Raw genomic sequence first — 18,778 nt, 5'->3', positions numbered from 1 at the left:
AATCCCACCTCGGATTCTGCTTACCCTCCTTCTAGATTCTATTGCAATGGGTTTGTGAAAAGTGTCCATAAACACTCATTTTCTTGCTTTTTATGGTTTTTTGAGCCTTGATCTTAAGAATTATCTCGTCCATCAATCATTCTCAAAATCCTAATTTAATCCTACAATCCTAAAAGGTACTTAGCAAGTACAACCTAGTTCCAAGCTACCTCTACACAGCAAAAGACGACAATCTTAAGCTATGAGATTTTGAAAAAACGTATTGACTCTAGGAGATTCTAGAGGAAGAGGATAACTTCACAAGGCCCTCGTGTTTTATCCTAGTTTAGGTCTCTTCGATCCCCGGTAGCGGCGCCAAATGTTGGACGGGTGTCTAACCTCACTCCTATTTTATTATAGACATAGCGAGAACCACTAATATAACTGTCAATCAATGGGACAAAGCTGACTCAACTAGTGCATAGAGGCTACAAGAGGTTGTCAATCTCCTGGAAAACAACAGATAACTCGCATCTAACTCATGCTACACTCAAATGATTAAAATGACCAAAAGCTAATTGCTCATTGGTAAACAAATCACATTCGTTATAGCATCAAACGACATCCAAACGTTACAAAACTTCTAGGACATGTTTATAGGACCTAAGCAAAAATGATTACGGTTCAAATCTCACTTTAGGTCAAATGCAAAAATCACAATTATTAACAGCAGTGAGTTTTTGACCTAGTCGTTTTCGACCCAGAATGCATCTAAATGCTTAGCAATGATGCCCCAATACCCCCGCTTATACTTAGTTTATGATTTTAAAGCTCATATGCCTACTTATGATGAGATTAGTCCACGGGTCAATACTTGCACGTGGATGAGTACGGACACAACGTGGGTGTTTTCTTGTGATAATTATGCAAAAAGGTCATCATGAGGACCATATTTTGGGGCCACTTCACGTGGTGGCGGGATGCATTATTGAAAAAGCTAAGTCCCAGGCGTGCGGATGGATGCAGCAGGGTGACAACTATGCACTGCGAGGTTAGTTTTTGGCATGTTCGGGGTCCGTTTGAGGTCATCTAAAAGGCCAAGGGTGCCCAACTAATAAAACTAAGTGTGGGAACTGAAAAAACTGAGAGAAGACCAGTAAAAATGTGGAGAGAAGAGGAGGAACAGCCGCAACTGTGTTTTTGCTCATTTTGGAGCATGTTTTGGCTGTAAACTGCTCATCCGAGGTCGAATTTGAGCACTTTGACATTGTAGACTAGGGTTTTGGGCCGTTTCGGACGCGATGTGCTGTTCATTTTGCCAAATTACTCACTGTTTTTCTGCTATTTTGGCTATGTAAGTTTCTCTTATGAGCGAAGCTTCTGCTCCAATTTGTGATTGTATATGGTATATTTTACCCATATTGTGTGAGCTATTTGCCCCATTGGTGTTGGCCCAAGCTCAATTGTATCTAAGCATCATAAATTCTCCTCTTTTGAGCTGAGTGTTTTGGGTGTGTGTGTGTGTGTGTCTCTGTGTGGAGTGGGCAAGTGGATAGTCTCTCTCCTCTCACTCCATCGGTGTGTTCCCTGTCTCGGCAAGGTGGATTGTGTAAGCCGAGTGGTGCCCCATAGTGTGTGTATGTATCTTTCCAAGAGTGTGTGTCGGGTCATTATAGAGGCGTTCTGTGTGTTTCCATCCCGCTCACATTCTTTTGGCACCCCCACTGAGGATCTTCTTCGAGTACCTTCTGCTTCGAGGTTCAAGCTTCAAGATTCGGGATTACAGGTTGCAGATTATAGATCACAGGTTACAAGTTATAAGGAAAAGTATAGGTACAGGGGATTCACACAGGTATAGGTACCTGGAGTACAGTGATATACTAACAGTGGTGTCACTTGCAATTGTTGTGGGTATGCATCATTAGGCGCCTGTTTGAGCGCATTGTCTATTGGATTGTAGGTTACTTGTGGAAACTGCCATTGTACGCCTTTGTGGAGCCATATTTGGTTTTATTTGGCAGTCCCAGCCATTTCTGAGACTTGGTCTGGAAGATAGTCATTTTTGAGACTTGACTATACGAGATTTTCATAAGCCTTCGTGTGAGGGTCGATAGCGTGAGGTTTTATTGAGCTGGGGGATTCTCAAATGTGGAGATCCTTTTGGTGATACAGGTAGCTAGAGCACCCTTTTCGTGACCTTGCTATAGGCTATGTACTAGTGATTCCTACTTGATGCTCGGGTTCTATTGTTGGCAGTCTATGCATACACATGCAATCTATATTTTGGGTTCTTACTGCTCTGCTTCTGGGGAAACTCTGCCGAAATTTTCCCAAGTTGTGATGGCTGGTTTTTTTGTCTTTTAAGCCATCTATGTTGTTATGCTGCTGAAATTTGGGCAAAATCAAAGGATAAGTCAGGTGTGCCTTCTTGGGAGCTTCATGGTTGGCTTTAATGGATGATCAAAATGGCCCTCAATTCACTCCTTTTCATTTAACTCAAAGAATCCAGATAAATGTTCATGTGTCCAGGAAGATTTTTTTCCAGCAGCGGATAGTCTTTATGTTCGGGCCAAGAAGATTAATAGAGATCCTGGAATGTCCTTTGCCTGTTGTAATTCCGATGATTAACTATGAAAACTCATTTGATGTGCATGTGTTTGTCCTTATCTAAAGCTGAGCTCCATTGAAGTTCTGGGGATTGGGTAGTGAAAAGTTTTGGGTTCTTGCACGTGTGTTCGAAGGGGTTCTCAAAGCATGAAACTTGGGTAGCCATGGCTTTCTCCTATCCGGAATTTCATGGAAGAAGTGATGAAGATGTGGAAGACTTTTTGGAAAAGATAGAGGTTGCCTATATTAGCAACCAGATTCATGACCCTGCACAGATGTTACGTCTTCTGCAAATCTGTTTGAAGAGTGATGCATGAGTTTGGTCGAAAGCGTTTGAAGAGGAGTTGCGTACAGCTGATCCACCTGTAAGATTGAGTTGGGACAATCTAAAGCATGGATTGGAAGTGGAGTTTGTGAAGATAGAAGATCCTGACAAAGTGTGGCAAGAAGTACAAGGTTTGGTGCAAAAGGAAGGTGAGCCAGTAGATGCGTACATACGTAAGTTTTCATTGGCATGGGAGAGGATGTGCAAAGCCTTAGCACCACAAGTACCCCTGCCTGACATGATGAAGAAGGACAGGTTTCTTGGCTGGTCTTGGGAGAATATACATTGGAGAGTGGAGCTAAAGAAGCCTAGGACGTATGAAGATGCATTGGAGGTGGAAGGGAACAAAGAGTGGAAGCTGAGGAAAATGAGCCAGTTAGTGGTGGAGTCTTTGCCCATGAGGTCTGAATTTCAGCCTATGGAATCTTTACAAGGTCGCATGCCAGGGGTTCATCATGAACCAGTGGTTTTTGTTACTCCTCAGGTTATGCCAACAGTGGTCACTACAGTAGTGCAAGATGATGGGCTAAGGCAATACATGAGGCAAGTGGTAGATTTAATGAAGAATCTCAGCCTAAACATGCTAGGTCAAGTGGGAAATAATCGAGGTCGAGGGAGGTTTGCAAATCATCCAGGAGGTGAAGAGAGACCTAGGAATGGTGTTGGACAAAGCAATGGTAGGTTCTGGAGGCAGACGCCCACATGTTATAATTGTGGAGAGTTGGGCCACATCAACTTGCAATGTGATAAGCCACCAAGGATGGGGGGAGACATGTATCCATTTCCAAGACAGGTGCTAACTAGGTCAAATGATTATGGAATCGAAATCAAGGGAGAAGAAGGAACCAGTGGATTAACCCAGGAGGAAAAGGGAAAGACAAAAGTGCTAAGTGTAGTCACCTTTGAGAAGGCATCAAAGCTAGAGGATACATTAGTGATGCCTATTGGGAAGAGGACCACAGAGGAAAAGGAAGGAAGAAGTGTCGCAGGTACTAGTAATAAGAAGGGAAAGAGCCATGAAGGTGAGGATGTCAAGGCCAAGAGGAAAGGAAGGGCTCGTCGCAAGTTTCATGTTTCAGATTTTCCACTAGGGTATGGGAAGCTATGACTTGAAGGAGGATTTGACAAGCAGGAAGGCAGATGTTACTTTTGGGCATCTTATAGAGATGGTGCCTAATCTAAAGCGACAATGGAAGAGGATGGTTAACCCAATGGAGAAAGATCTAGAGAGAGGTTCAGTGAAGGTATTGGCAATGGATGAGCTACACGACATTTGCCCAATAGTAGATGTGTGGCACAAAAGAAAAATTTTGAGACAAGGTTATGTTGATGGCAGAGCCCAAATATGTGTCATAACACACTTATGGGTTGAGAAGATGGGTCTTACAGTGACTGGGGTGTCAGGCTTTCGGATCAGATTGGCAAACCATCAAAAAGTAAAATGTTTGGGTGTTGTAAAGAGCTTAGAAGTGGAAGCATATGATGCAAAGACAATGGTTGATTTTCATGTGATGCCAGTGGGGTTGGGAGTATATCCTATTATACTGGGTAGACCATGGTTACGTGCAGTAGGATCTGTTCAGGATTGGAGACGTGGTATGATTAGCCTCTATGGAAAGACAGGTGCCAAGAAGCTATATAATATGGACACAAGGAAACGATTGGAGGATCTCTATGAAGATGAGGATGCGTCTAGTGATGAAGGCTATTCCACAGTGTCTAACGAGGATAGTGATAGTACTACCAGCAGTGATGAGGATGCTGATGTTGCATTTCTTTTGATGAACAAAGGAATCCAGGAGTCTGGTGTAGTCGCATTTGCAAATGAGGTTGAAGATGAAAGTGAAGGGCCTTATGAAGTGATTGAAGGGCTGATGAAAACCAAGGTTGAGTTGTCAAAGAAGCAGGAATTGATGACAAAAATGATCAGTGGAGACCTCTCAGCTATGGAGAAGGATATATTTGCCCATGCTGGCTAGTTTTCCTGATTTTTTCATTACTTCATATGAAGAGATCAGAGGATTCAAGGGCGAAGAGATGCATATAGAGCTGAAAGAAGGTGTAAAGCCAGTGTGGAAAAGGCTAAAAAGGATGGGTGAAGAGCAGATGGAAGCCTTGGCGGGAAGAGGTGGACAAGTTATTGAAGGCAAGATTCATAGTCCCTGTGGAGACCACATAATGGGTGAGTCCAGTAGTAGTCAGTCCAAAGAAGGATGGGAAGTGGAGGATTTGTGTATATTTTAAACCCTTAAATGCAGCCACTAAGAAGAACCCATATCCTCTTCCATTCATTGATCAGATCTTAGATTCAGTGGCAGGTTATGAGAGGTACAGTGTGTGTGATGGTTTTTCACGCTATTTTCAATTGAAGATTGCTCTTAAAGACCGCACAAAGACAACTTTTATAACGCCATGGGGTTGCTACTGTTACACGGTATTGCCATTTGGTTTGACAAATGGACCATCTTTCTATCAAGAGAGCGCAAATTGGGTGTTGGAACCATTCATTGGAAGTTGTGTTAAAGCTTTTATGGATGACTTCTGTGTCTATAGCAGTAGGACTGAACACCATGAGAAGTTGCAGATGGTATTGGCTCGATATGATGAATGTGGAGGACAACTAAATCCCAAGAAATGTCATCTAGCACAGCCAAGGGTGAAGTTATTGGGCCATATGGTGTCAAAAAATGGCATTGAGGCTGATCCAGACAAGGTTAAGTCTATTATCCTTCTTCCATCACCTACGAGTACAAAGCAATTGGCAACCTTTATAAACAAAGTGAAGTACATGGCGTGGTTTATTCCATTGTCTTTGCAGCTCCTTTATCCATTACAACAAGTGGAAAAGCATGTTCCATTGCAATGGGATGACAAGTGTGAAGAGGTGTTTCAAGAGGTCAAAGAGGTGTTAGGGGGGTTGTGAGCCGTGCAGGCTCCTGATCGGGAGAAAGTTTTTTATGTAAATCCATCAGTAAGGGATGATGCCATTAGAGCCATGCTATTGCAAAAGGGGAAGGGCAGCCATTATATTAGGCCAGTCTATTGTGCAAGCCGAGTGAAGCTGGTAGCAGAGAGAAAATTCTCAGAAGTAGAGCTAGTGATGGCGAGTGTGATATTTGCTTGTCGACGATTTCGTCGTTACTTGCTACCACGACCTTTTGTTTTCTCGACGAGTTACGCATTTTTTCCACAGTTAATTAATGGCACTAACATGTCAAATGTGGTCAAGAAATGGGTAATTGAGCTGCAAGAGTTTGAGTTCTCTTTTCTAGTGGAAGATAGTACAAGGGCTACACTAGCTGATTTGTTGACTTACAAGGAGAATCCCCTCCTTGTTAAGGAAGAGGTGGTGAGAAAGGTAGTTGAAGAAGTGCCACAGATCAGAAATGCAGATGTGTTGTTCTTTGATGGCTCATACAGGAAGAACCATGATGCAGCTTCAGGGGGTATAGCACTTTATGATCCAGCGGGGAAGCTAGTATGAAAGAGAGGGTTCAAATTGGATACACATAGTAACAATGAGGCTGAATATGCAACTTTGGAAGCTGGATTACACATTTGTTTGAAGCATGGGGTTAGAAGGTTGAGCATAAAAGGTGATGCCTTGTGAGTTGTGAAGCAAGTGTTGGGTGTGTGGAAGAGCAAGAACACCTCATTGAAGGAAATGTGCTTCAGAATTAAAGGCCTGTTAAAAAAGTTTGAAGCATGGAGCATTAGACACATTGAACGTGCTCTAAATGGAGAGGCACATGAAGCAGCTCAAAGCATGATTGGGGAGATATTTGTGTTGAGGACCGCTTTACCTCTTTATCATGGCCGGGAAAGTTTGGCTCAAGAAGAGGAGTTTTTGTTAACAGGAATCATTCCGAAGGACATTCAGAAGTCTAAGAAGTATGGATTTGTGCGTAGAGCATATAGGTACAAATTTATTGGTGATGTCTTATACATGAAAGGGGCTGATCTCATGTTGAGACGTGTACCTTGGTGGGAGGAGCTTTACAGAGTGTTGAAAGAGAATCATGAAGGCGCATGTGGCGGCCATTTTTTTCTAAAGATCACCTTGCATAAGATCTTGCAAGAGGGGTATGTATGGCCTAGTTTGCACAAGGATGTTCACCATTGGTGTAGGTCTTGCAATAGGTGTCAAGCATTTGGGAAGAGAGTGTTGAAGCCAGAGCTATGAAAAACCATTATGGCGTTTGATGTGTTTGAAAAGTGGAGAATTGATGCAATAGGCCCGTTACCTATCACAAGCAGGGGCAAAAGCTATATTTTGACTGCAGTCGACTATCTCTCTAGATGGGCAGAGGATATAGTAGTAAAACAGATCATTGTAAAGGATGTGGCAAAATTTGTGTATGATGAAATATGTTGCAAGTTTGGGGTGCCACTAGAGCTACTTTCGGATAAGGGGCCAGGATTTAGGGCTAAACTGCTAGACTTTTTATGCGCGAAGATGAAGATTAGGCACCATCATACCACTCCTTATTACCCGCAGTGTAATGGCTTCAATGAAAGATTCAATGGTGAGTTGGTACAAATTCTTTCAAAAGTGACAGAGCACCAAGGAAAGAATTGGGATTTGGAATTGCCTAGTGCATTATGGGCTTACCGTACTTCGGTGAAGACAAGTACAAGGTTTACTCCATTTCATTTGGTATATGGGAAAGAAGCATTATTGCCTGTGGAAGTAGAGTTGCCTACAGTAAAGATGTTAGAAAAGTTGCTTGGGCCACCTAGTGATGCATTCAAAGAGAGGCTCTTACAATTACAAGAGGTTCAGCTGGATAGGATGAGTGCATTGGAACATTATGGGCAGATGCAGGATAAGGCTTTAGCAAAAATAAATGAAAAGGTCAAAAGTAAGGGAATCAAGAAGCATGACTTGGTTTTGCGCTACAACAATAAGCTGGAAAACACCTTCCAAAAGAAGTTTCAAGTTAAGTAGGAAGTCCCTTTCAAGGTAGTGGAGTGTTTTCCAAATGGTACATATCAGCTTGCTAACTTGGATGGGATTCTGCATAAGTCAAGGGTAAATGGATTTCGTCTTAAATTGTATCATGATAGATTGATGATGGTGGAGCAAGATGATCTGTCTATGGACCAAGCAATGTATGTGAGGGATGACGAGACCTATGATGCGGCAAGTCTCAAATCTCTTTTTGCTGCTGCTGATCATGAATGATCTAGCAGGCTAGGGGATGGGCAAATTATGTCAGGATTTTTTTGGAGTAAGGGATTGTGCATATGTACATACACATGCATGGTGCATCAAGTAAAGGATTGCCCATTTTCCAGAGCCAGGTGGTTACGTGGGGCCCACATGTGTATAAGTAGGACAGTGTGTACATAGTGCATCGATTTTCATCGTTACCAGTACTAGTGTGTTTTTTCTTCAATAATGAGGAGTTGGTAGCACGTAAAAATTCTCAAGGAAGCTATCCGCGGGCCGAAGACATAAGGTAAGCAGGTGCGTCAGATGGAATCTAGTGGCGTCAGGAGGTCGAATGGGGTCAATACTTGCACGTGGATGAGTACGGACACAACGTGTGTGTTTTCTTGTGATAATTATGCAGAAAGATCATCATGAGGACCATATTTTGGGGAAACTTCACGTGGTGGCGGGATGCATTATTGAAAAAGCTGAGTGCCAGGCGTGCGGATGGATGCAGCAGGGTGACAACTATGCACTGCGGGGTCAGTTTTTGGCCTGTTCGGGGTCCGTTTGAGGTCATCTAAAATGCCAAAGGTGCCCAACTAATAAAGCTAAGTGTGGGAACTGAAAAAACCAAGATAAGACCATTAAAAACGTGGAGAGAAGAGGAGGAACAGCCACAGCTGTGTATTTGCTCATTTTGGAGCCTGTTTTGGCCGTAAACTGCTCATCCGAGGTCAGATTTGAGCACTTTGACATTGTAGACTGGGGTTTTGGGCCAACCAGAGGTGATGGCGCTGTCCATTTTTCCAAATTCCTCACTGTTTTTTTGCTGTTTTGGCTATGTAAGTTTCTCCTATGAGCGAAGCTTCTGCTCCAATTTGTGATTGTATCTGGTATCTTTTACCCATATTGTGTGAGCTATTTGCCCCATTGGTGTTGGCCCAAGCTCAATTGTATCTAAACATCATAAATTATCCTCTTTTGAGCAGAGGTTTTTGGGTGTGTGTGTGTGTGTGTGTGTCTTTGTGTGGAGTGGGCAAGTGGATAGTCTCTCTCCTCTCACTCCATCGGTGTGTTCCCTGTCTCGGCCAGGTGGATTGTGTGAGCCGAGTGGTGCATCATAGTGTGTGTGTGTATCTTCCCAAGAGTGTGTGTCGGGTCATTATAGAGGAGTTCTGTGTGTTTCCATCCCGCTCACACCGTTTGCTCACATTGTATTTCTATTATCCAAAAATTTGCAAAAATTGGCTTTTATACCTTAGCCAAGGTTTTTGTGGTCAAAATTAATAATCTAGGAGCTCTAACTAAAGATAGGTTGATACAATTTGGAAGCTTGTAGCCCTGGCTCATCAATTACACTGGTTATCTGGAAAGTAGAAGTTACAATGTTCCCGATTAATGAAGATAATAAGTGTTTTTACAATGAAAGCTCCGAAAAATGATATTCAAGTTATCCGAGTTAGCCTGCTACTAACAATATCAGAAACAGAAAAGATGGAAGCGCAATGCTTTAGTCAACACCGATTAAGGAGATTCACCTCAAGCATGAGCTCTACCCAAATGATATCCGATCATTGTATGGTGATGCAGGTACAAAGATATCAGAAGACAACAAACCTGACTCATTGATTACTTTACCTTCATTTATCGGCAACCATGAAACCCGATCAGAAGTAAAGAAAGTACAATCTCAATGGAAGGCTAATCCTAAGATGATGGATATCAAAACACTTCATGAGCTGATGTCATCCCTATCCGTTGTACGCTAAGTCTATCAGAGTTACTGCAGATAAGACCTCATCTTTGGATAGAGGTGGGCAAAAATTTAGAGAAAATAGGGCTGGTAATTCCTCCTCCAAATGCTTCTCCAAAAACACTGAATACCCAAATCTTGAAACAAGCTAAACATGAGCCAATGCCAGTGAACAAGGTAGGAGATTGTTGTGAAGGGGAAGAAGAAAATTCTACCCTGCCCATGGAGTACAAAACAGAAAGTCGATAGAAATATTGGATAGTGGAGCCAGAATAACCATAGACACCAAAGCAATGTGGGAAGAATGGGGAAACCCTGCTCTCTAAAAAACTAGAATGAGACTCCAATTAGCAAATGAGTATCTAAAGAGACCTATTGGAATTTTGGAGTAAACTGTAGTGACCTCTTGCGGAATTTTATATGAGCACACGTTCATCATTATGAATTTTGATGAGAGCAACAATTTTGATATCATATTCGGCACACCATTTACGTGTCATCTCAAAATGGTACAAGATTGGGGTTATGACTACATCTACCTACAAAACAAGGATGTCACTACAAAGATCAATGTCACGGACCATAGCTATAGAGATGTGGAACGAACTTCAGGAGAGGAACTAAACTCCACAACTGACCAAGAAGGAGAAATACTCGCTTCGCTACAAAACAAAGCTCACAATTGGATAGATGAAGCTTCTGAGGGAAGTAGTTTAAGAAAGGGGGATTGCATTTGTGATAGGCCAGCACAAGACGAGGCATATGTACCAGAGCCTTTTCCAAAAGAGATGTTTGAACCTTTTGAATGGCAGCAAATACTGGCCACTCTTGATGTATGCGTAAATGAAGTGACCCTGATCAAATTTTGTGATGAGGAAGGATATGATATCATTCCATTCCAGATGATGAGTGTTAGCCTAAACCCAAAATCACAATTGGAAGCCCTTGACAGGGAAGAAGTTGTAGATTGTCGACGCATACTGGATGAGATCTGAGTAAGGGACCTTGACCAAACACATGAAGAAGCATGTCGGGACTCCACAGATAAGTCGTTGAAAAACAACACAGACAACAAGCTTTCTAGTAACATCGAATAGAAGGATCGACAAGTGATCTACTATGATCTTCCAAACCAAAATCCTCGAAGACAATGTAGGTATCAGAATAAATGCATGAACAAATGAAACAAGACGGAAGAATACTCAATACCTCTGTTAATCAACAAAACGTAGTACCTAAGGTTGGTTGAAGCAACTAATTGCCTTAAAGATGGCATATCGAAGAGGTACATGAAACCTGACTCAACCAAAACAAAAATGAAAAAGAAGAACACAGAAAAACCACAAACCGAGAATATTACTAAAAAAGCAACAAAATTGTCCAAAACGGAGCGCAAAAACAAGTACAATGAATTGAAACGATCTTCGCAAGAAGTTTGGACAACAGAATTGGAAACAGACAAGGAATCAAACGATGATATATTTGATGCACCTTCCCACTGCAAGAAGTACACTATTCAAGATAGAAAATGTGTGGTGCAAAAATCCAAACAAGACCCAAACAAGCCTGGAACTTCATATGATGGGCCTGAAAAAGCCAAATGCATAAACTTAGCAGAACCCGGTGAAGAACCTAAACCAGAATACATTGCCATGGACCTCACCGAGGAAGAAGAGAGGATTTTGATAGATATACTCAGACGGTATAAAGATGTGTTTGCTTGCTCATACAAAGACCTAAAGGGAATAGATCTAGAGATCTATCAGCACACGATACCCCTTAAATGTGATGCCAGACTACACAGACAACGTCCTTATACATATAATGAGACTTTTGCCAAGAAAATTAAGAAAGAGATAGACAAAATAAAGGATGCAAAGTTTATCTATGAGCTTGAACATACCGATTGGGTATCCTTGATTGTTGTAGTACCCAAAATGAATGGCAAATTACCTGTCTGTGTAAACCTCGAACAGGTAAATGCTGCTACCATCTGGGACAACTATCCATTACCATTAACAGATCATGCTATTGAGAGAGTAGCGGGGAAAGAGGCCTATAGTTTTTTAGATGGGTTCTCCGGCTACAACGAGTTAACCATCAAAGCAGAAGATCATCATAAAACAACTTTTGCAGCAGAGTGGGTTATATTTGCATACAGGGTAATACCTTTCGGCTTGACCAATGCACCTGCCACTTTTCAAAGACTAATAAGTCATACATTCAAGGAGTATCTCAAACAATTTTTAGAGATGTACATGGATGATCTTTGTCCTCATTCTCACCTGTGGGACGGGTGTCTAACTTCACTGCTATCTTATTGCAGACATAGCGAGAACCACAAATAAATTATCAATCCATGGGACGAAGCTGACTCGGCTAGTGCATAGAGGCTACAAGAGGTTGCCAATCTCTTGGAAAACAACAAACAACTCGCATCTAACTCAGGCTACACTCAAGTGACTGAAATCACCAAAAGCCAAGTGCTCATCGGCAAACAAATCACATCCGTTACAACATCAAACGACATCCAAACGTAAAAAAACTTCTAGGACATGTTTATAAACCATAAGCACACATGCTTATGGTCTCAAATATCACTTTAGATCAAGTGAAAAAATCACGACTATTAACAGCAATGAGTTTTTGACCTAGTTGTTTTTGACCCAGAATGCATCTAAATGCTTAGCAATGATGCCCCAATACCCCACCTATACTTAGTTTTTGATTTGGAAGTATAAATTCCTACTTATGATAAAATTATACCGCGAGTCGACGATGCCAAAAGCTTTGAAATACGGTGAAATGTGTATGTCAATGCGTAGAGCTCTTACTTGCAGTTGCAACACAATAGCCGCAACTGCAATGTGACAACCGGGGAGGGAGCAAGAAGCGCGATAAGGAGAGAATTGAGTGCCATTAGCTCACGTTGTATTTCATTATCCAAAACTTATAAAAACTTACAAAAATTGGCTTTTATACCTTAGCCAAGGTTTTCGGTGGTGAAAACGAATAATTTGGGAGCTCTAACTAAAGACAAGTTGATACAATCTAGAAGCTTGTAGCCTCGGCTCCTCAATTATAAATTTTATCTAGAAAATAGGAGTTGCAATATTCCCAATTCATCAAAATAATAAATGTTTTTACAATGAAAGCTCCGACCCTCCTTGCTTGTGTCATCCCTTGACACAACTTATGGGCTGAAGTAACCTTCGGGTTGACGACTGGCGAGGCGGTCTTTAAGTGCATGGAGTGTTTTCTCATATTTGATCTTTCTTTCTTTGTCTAGAACATGCAAGAACTACATGGTAACCCTGGTTTTTAGCTCGATGACTGAGTAGCCAACAAATATGGAGGTTAGGTTGTTGATCACTGGCTGAAAAATCTTCATTCGCCAAGTGAAGAACCTTGTATAAAGTGCTTCGTCAAATGACAACATATTGCTAGATGGCAAGAACATGCATCTGGCGTAGAATCCATAAAGGAATTATTCAAAAGGCTGGCCACTGAGGTTGTAGCAAAGACCCTTATTGCCTCGAGGAATGACATCCACGGTACTCTTTCTTGATCTGGCTCATGAAAAGCTTCAATGCATGTGAGCAGCATTGGAAAAAATTTGTAGAGCATAACACATGAGAGATCACGGAGACTTTTGAAGAATGTCATGGTACCCGTTAGGGTTTTTACCATGTATTGCTCTGTTGTTGTTCCCTGCCGTGGAGCTGGCAATCTTGGATAGTTGAGCCATGTAGGTCACTTTTTTGTCATTGCTTCATGTGCTTGCCATGTCCTTACCCTTGGTACAGGACAAAAGGTCGGGTCTTTCTGAAGGACGACAACCGCTCTTGTGAATAGAATCAAATATCTGGGATTCTTGTTTAGCCAGCTCTTTCTCCACTTGGCGTGGACTTCCTCTACACCTTCTTCCTGCATATCTTTGGATAATCTTGACTTGTAGAAGTTCTACCTTGATCAAGGGATATGGCAATGATTGTTGATGCCATTATGCATTGATCTGATTGGGAGTGAGTTGAGTAACATTGATTGAATGGAGAACCCTCAACTCCCAATTCATGGCTGCTTTCCATTGTTTATTTGTCTCATGAGCAACCTGATCCTTGAGTCCATCTTCTTCAGCTTTTGACAGCTGGATCATTGGCACTTGCTCAACATCTGTTAGTGGTACATGTAAATCTTCTTCTTGTCCCAACCCTTCTTTTGGATGCTTTTCCATCTCAACAAAATCGACCGAGGGAATTTCAATGCTTGGTTTCTATGAGGTACCAGCTTCTTCTTGCGTCTCTGGTTGTCCGTCTTGCAGCAGCTGATTGACTCTCTTTAGCTCAACTATCTCCTTGAGTAGCTGTTCTTCTCTTTGTACCCGTATCAATCCAAGGTCTCTTTGTTGTGATTGCTCTAGCTTTATCTTAAGTTCAAGATCTTTATTCTCTATTCCAATGCCTTATATACTTCATCTGTACCTTTGATCAAAGCAACTACTAGAGTTTCCCTTATCTGTCTCAAGAAAGTTTCTTGATCATTGAATATTGCAGTGAATCATTTTCTATGCTGAGCTGCACTTGGATCTTTTGTACTGACAAAGTTTTAGTTAAGAGATCATTGGTAGCCTCTATCAGTTGTTCGTATTTGGCCTTGCAGGCATCTGATAACTTCGTGAGAAGTTCACCCAATTCCTCCATTTCCTTTTGTTGCTTCTCTTTGGCCAGCTCGTGTTTTTTAGCTTCAGCTCTAAGCTCTTGGCTTTGTCTCTGCAGATCTAAGATGAAATTCATTTTGTCTTCTAGTTCTCCTTGGTGAGCATCAATAACCATCTCCAGCTCTCTAGCCTTAGCACTGCAACTAAGGGCTGCTGTTAGTATTTTATTTATCATCTCCTTCACTTGTATGATGAGTTCATCGTTTGTTTGCCAATCTTCATCCTTTGTAGGATGCCTAGATGTGTCAACAATCTCTGTGTGTGGCTTGTTGGGTGGTTCTGTAGCGGTTGCTTCTGGTTGTGGTGGGGGTTCTACCTCTCCTTGAGTCTGTGTGGTTGCCTCAGCTATTTTGTCTTTGTGAGACTTTGTGGATGCCTCAGCAATTTTCTATTGGGTGGTTGTAGAGGGAGTGGTTTTAGTTTTTGTTGACTTGGGTTGCTCAAACTTTGTTGCCTCCTCTAGTTCAAGCTCTGGCTCCTTTTCTTTGGCTTGCTCGCCCTCAACGGGTCTAACTGTCGGTGAAGGTGGAGGGCTTGGCATAGGTTGGTCTTCCTGTTCCATATATGGTGATGATTGTCTGGGAGACATCTCACCCTGTTCGTACTGGGCTTCACTTTGCTGGGCCGCTTCAGCTTGTCTCTGCTACTCCACCGCATCTTCCCTTGCTTTTCTTTCTGCTTCTTCAACTTCTTTTTTCTTTCACACTTCTGCTTCCTTGTACATGCACTCAAGAGAATCCTTGGGATCTTATGGTTATCTCCTGGCAGGATTCTTGGTTTGGGGGCCTTTTATATCTGTTGGAACCCACCTTGTTGGGTCCTCACCTATAGATTGGCGATTTCTTGCGTAAGTGTGTCTCTCTCTTTCAAACCTTGCCTTCTTTTGCTGAGGTTATTCCTGATGTGCAATCAGTGCTTTCTTATTCATCTCCTCTCTTCTGGCTCTCTTCTCTTCATTGTCTGAGATTTCGTTGCTATGTGATTCATGGGGATCTTTCTGCCGACTCTTCATCAGACTTGTAAACTCTCTTTGTCGAGCGGGTGGTTCTTGGAGATGGCTCTACTGATACGATCCATGTGTTCTGATCTGGAGCAGGTGGTAAATTGTCTGCCATGCCAATAGCATGGTATGCGATTTGTGTTAGTACTTCAGGTGCACCCAGATACGTGATCTTACCCTCTTTCTTGGTACCATTCAGCGTTGATAGCACATACTACGCATGATCAATGGGTTGCCTGGTTGCTGACTTCAACACTTGAGTGAATGTAGTCGCAATTGCATGATTAGGTTTTGTGTACCGTGGCGATCTCTTTGCTAGAAATTGGAAGTGTTGATGATATAATCGTGCTGGTTCTTCCACTTGCTTTTGGATGAGATCAAAAAAGGTTGCCACGATAGTTTCCTTGGTGAAAGTGTCTGTCATCTTTCTGTCATGGGTCCTCATTGTCATCCCCTCTATTGGAAATTTCAAAGCCTCGGCCACAATTTCCTTCACTACCTCGACTTTCTGGCCTTGTTGGTTAGTAATTTGGGTTGCTCCATCTTCCTTAGTTGTAGACAAGGGCTTTTTGGAAGTCTGCGCCACATGGTTCTTGGGCGTAGAATTCTCTGAGACCGAGACTTTTATTGGCCTCCTTTGTGTCCGGCTTTGCTGCGACATCATAGTTTTCTTTCAGTAGTAATTTCAGCTTTACTTGATGTCCTTATTAACTTTTAAACCTACATGTGAAAACTGTGGTGTATTTCTCTTCAAGCTGTTTTCTGGATAGATATGTTGCTTTGGCCTTCTTTCCTAAACTGGGGTCCAATTGGTATGGTGGCATCTCTTGCAGCTTCTCTTTTTGCGAGGCCCTCTTCTTGGCCTTCTTCGCAGCTTGCATTGCTCTGGTTAAGTGAATAGAGTGCCAAAGTTAGAAAATTTCTGCAATTTTGCTTTGAAATGCCCTTCAATCTGAATTGCTGACAAATTGAATCCAATTTTCTTCAAATCAATTTTTGAACATGCATAGATGCTTAAAAACATGTAAAGATCAAATTCATAAAGTCCAAGCAAAATATTGCAACAAAAGTAAATACTCGCGATTATGTACAACTGAGAAAGTTTTTCAACTTTTTTCAATTTTGGCATGATAGGCTTGAAATATATAGCAATTAGATACTCTAAGTGAAATATGGGCTCATTTGAGTGCACAGGTTGAAAATGGTGCCAAATTTAGGCTTTGAGTCTCTTTGAAACAGTAGATATAAAGGAATTTTGAGATTTTGAGCTCCAAATTTGTTCAGACTTGATTAGTGGGCTTAGGACATCATGTGCTTTGGTCCCATGAAGTCAAAGTTGCAATTTTCCCCCATCTTGGCAAAAAAGTAAATAATCGCAATTATTAACTTTTTCATCAAAATGAACATTTTTTGGTGCACCTTGGTTCTAGACATGATGTAGACTCTGTCTATGAGATATGAGGTGATTTGAAATGAAAAATGTGACTGATCTCAAAAATTGGTTTGAAATGACTTATTTGCGTTTTTTGACAATTTTCCAAGTTATCATTGATCAATTTGGCTCATACTTGAAATGTGGTATGTAATAGGTGTGTACCAGTGATAGGTGAAGTGATGGTACCATTTTCAAGCCAAAAATTACAAAAGTAAATAATCGTTATTATTTACAACAGTCAACTGTTTTTGCTAAACTTGATAAATTTTGACCTAAACATATTCAATACGCCTGAAACAAGTCCTAAATTGAATTTGGTAACGCTTTGTCTTGTTGGCATCACTTCATGCTTTTTCAACTCTGAAATGATATGACTACATGGCCCGTGGAGTTGGTTAGTCACTTTTGAAGCTATGGACTTGTTCGCTACATAGTCCTGAAACTACTCATCCAATTTTGGTCCATTTGGAGTCAGTTTGACTTCGTATGTCAATTTTGACGCTTTGTTGTCTTCGAGCTGTTTTCTGCTTTTCGAGAGCTTGCCTTGATTGATTTTATGAAACCAACCATATGCATTGTGTATAGACCCAGTCTATAAGCTGTCTGTGGAGTCAGAATCCAAGTATGGCATTTGTCAAAAACCTAGCTTTTCTACTTGGGACCCCCTCCACCTCTGATGAATGGTCAACTATTGATATATAAGTGTTCTATTATGTAGGGGCATGCTATAGTTCAAGTTTCGTCCGACTTGGTTGAGCTGAGGGCCGCTATGGTCAATTTTTGGTCGTAGGACTTCGTGCACTGCTCGGATTCTAGGGTTTTTTCTTGGGGTTTAGACTATCTACCGGCCATACAGAATGAATCATTGATAAGTATAGAACGTACCCCTCATGTCTTGTGTGAGACGGCGTTGCAAACGGGCGATTGTGGACTCCGGAAAATGCACGCGAAGAAGGTTGAAAGCTCTCTCTTCAAAGGAGACAAGTGGAAATGAGGTGATTTTAGACTACCTTGGATATCTATACTCGGACTTCCTCAACCATTTTTTCCTAAATTCTCCTGTTAGTCCTACTAGGTCGTGAAATCTATGTTAAACTGAAGAATATCCTCAATCGGATTGTTGTAGCTCATTCTGCAAGAATTTTGCGAAAGTAGGCCTTGGCCGCTTAATTTAGGCTTCCCGCTATCCATCTGCTGATTTGATTGAAATATTTTGTGCTTGTCCGCCTTGTCCTTCTGATCGTCAATGTATCTTCATTTTTTCCACCCGAGGACATTTGCAGTTTATTATTAATTTTTTACCTGTTTATTATAAAAATCAAAGAAAATAACAAAATGCGCTAAAAAAGAAAAAGAAAAATCCAATAATTAAGAAAATATATTGAAAACCATAGCTTTATTGTTTTCTACTGGATTTCTCCATTTTATGTCCCAGTATCAAGAAAAATGATGAAAAATAGCAAAAAAAGACTATTTTCTGATGATTTTCTCGTAGTTTATACACTATTTACACTCATCAGGGAGATGTTATCAGTCAAATTTTTCTTGTTGATGATTTGTAAGGGAATTATTAGGTAATTTTTCCAGGGAGATGTTATCAGTCAAATTTTTCCTGTTGATGATTTGTAAGGGAATTATTAGGTAATTTTGCAAAAAAACACGTTAACATTAAACTTTTTCAGCCCTCTTCAAACATTGCCCTTAATTACTTAGTTCCCTTCCACCCCTCCTAGATGGCGTACTCCTAGAGGATTGTGTGCATGGGTTGAAAAATCGTGTCTATGCATAGCCTTTGTTGGCTCTA

This window comes from Adiantum capillus-veneris, chromosome 12, assembly GCF_014529385.1.
Source record: "Adiantum capillus-veneris isolate H3 chromosome 12, ASM1452938v2, whole genome shotgun sequence".
Classification (NCBI taxonomy): domain Eukaryota; kingdom Viridiplantae; phylum Streptophyta; class Polypodiopsida; order Polypodiales; family Pteridaceae; genus Adiantum; species Adiantum capillus-veneris.
This window is presented reverse-complemented; position numbering follows the sequence as displayed.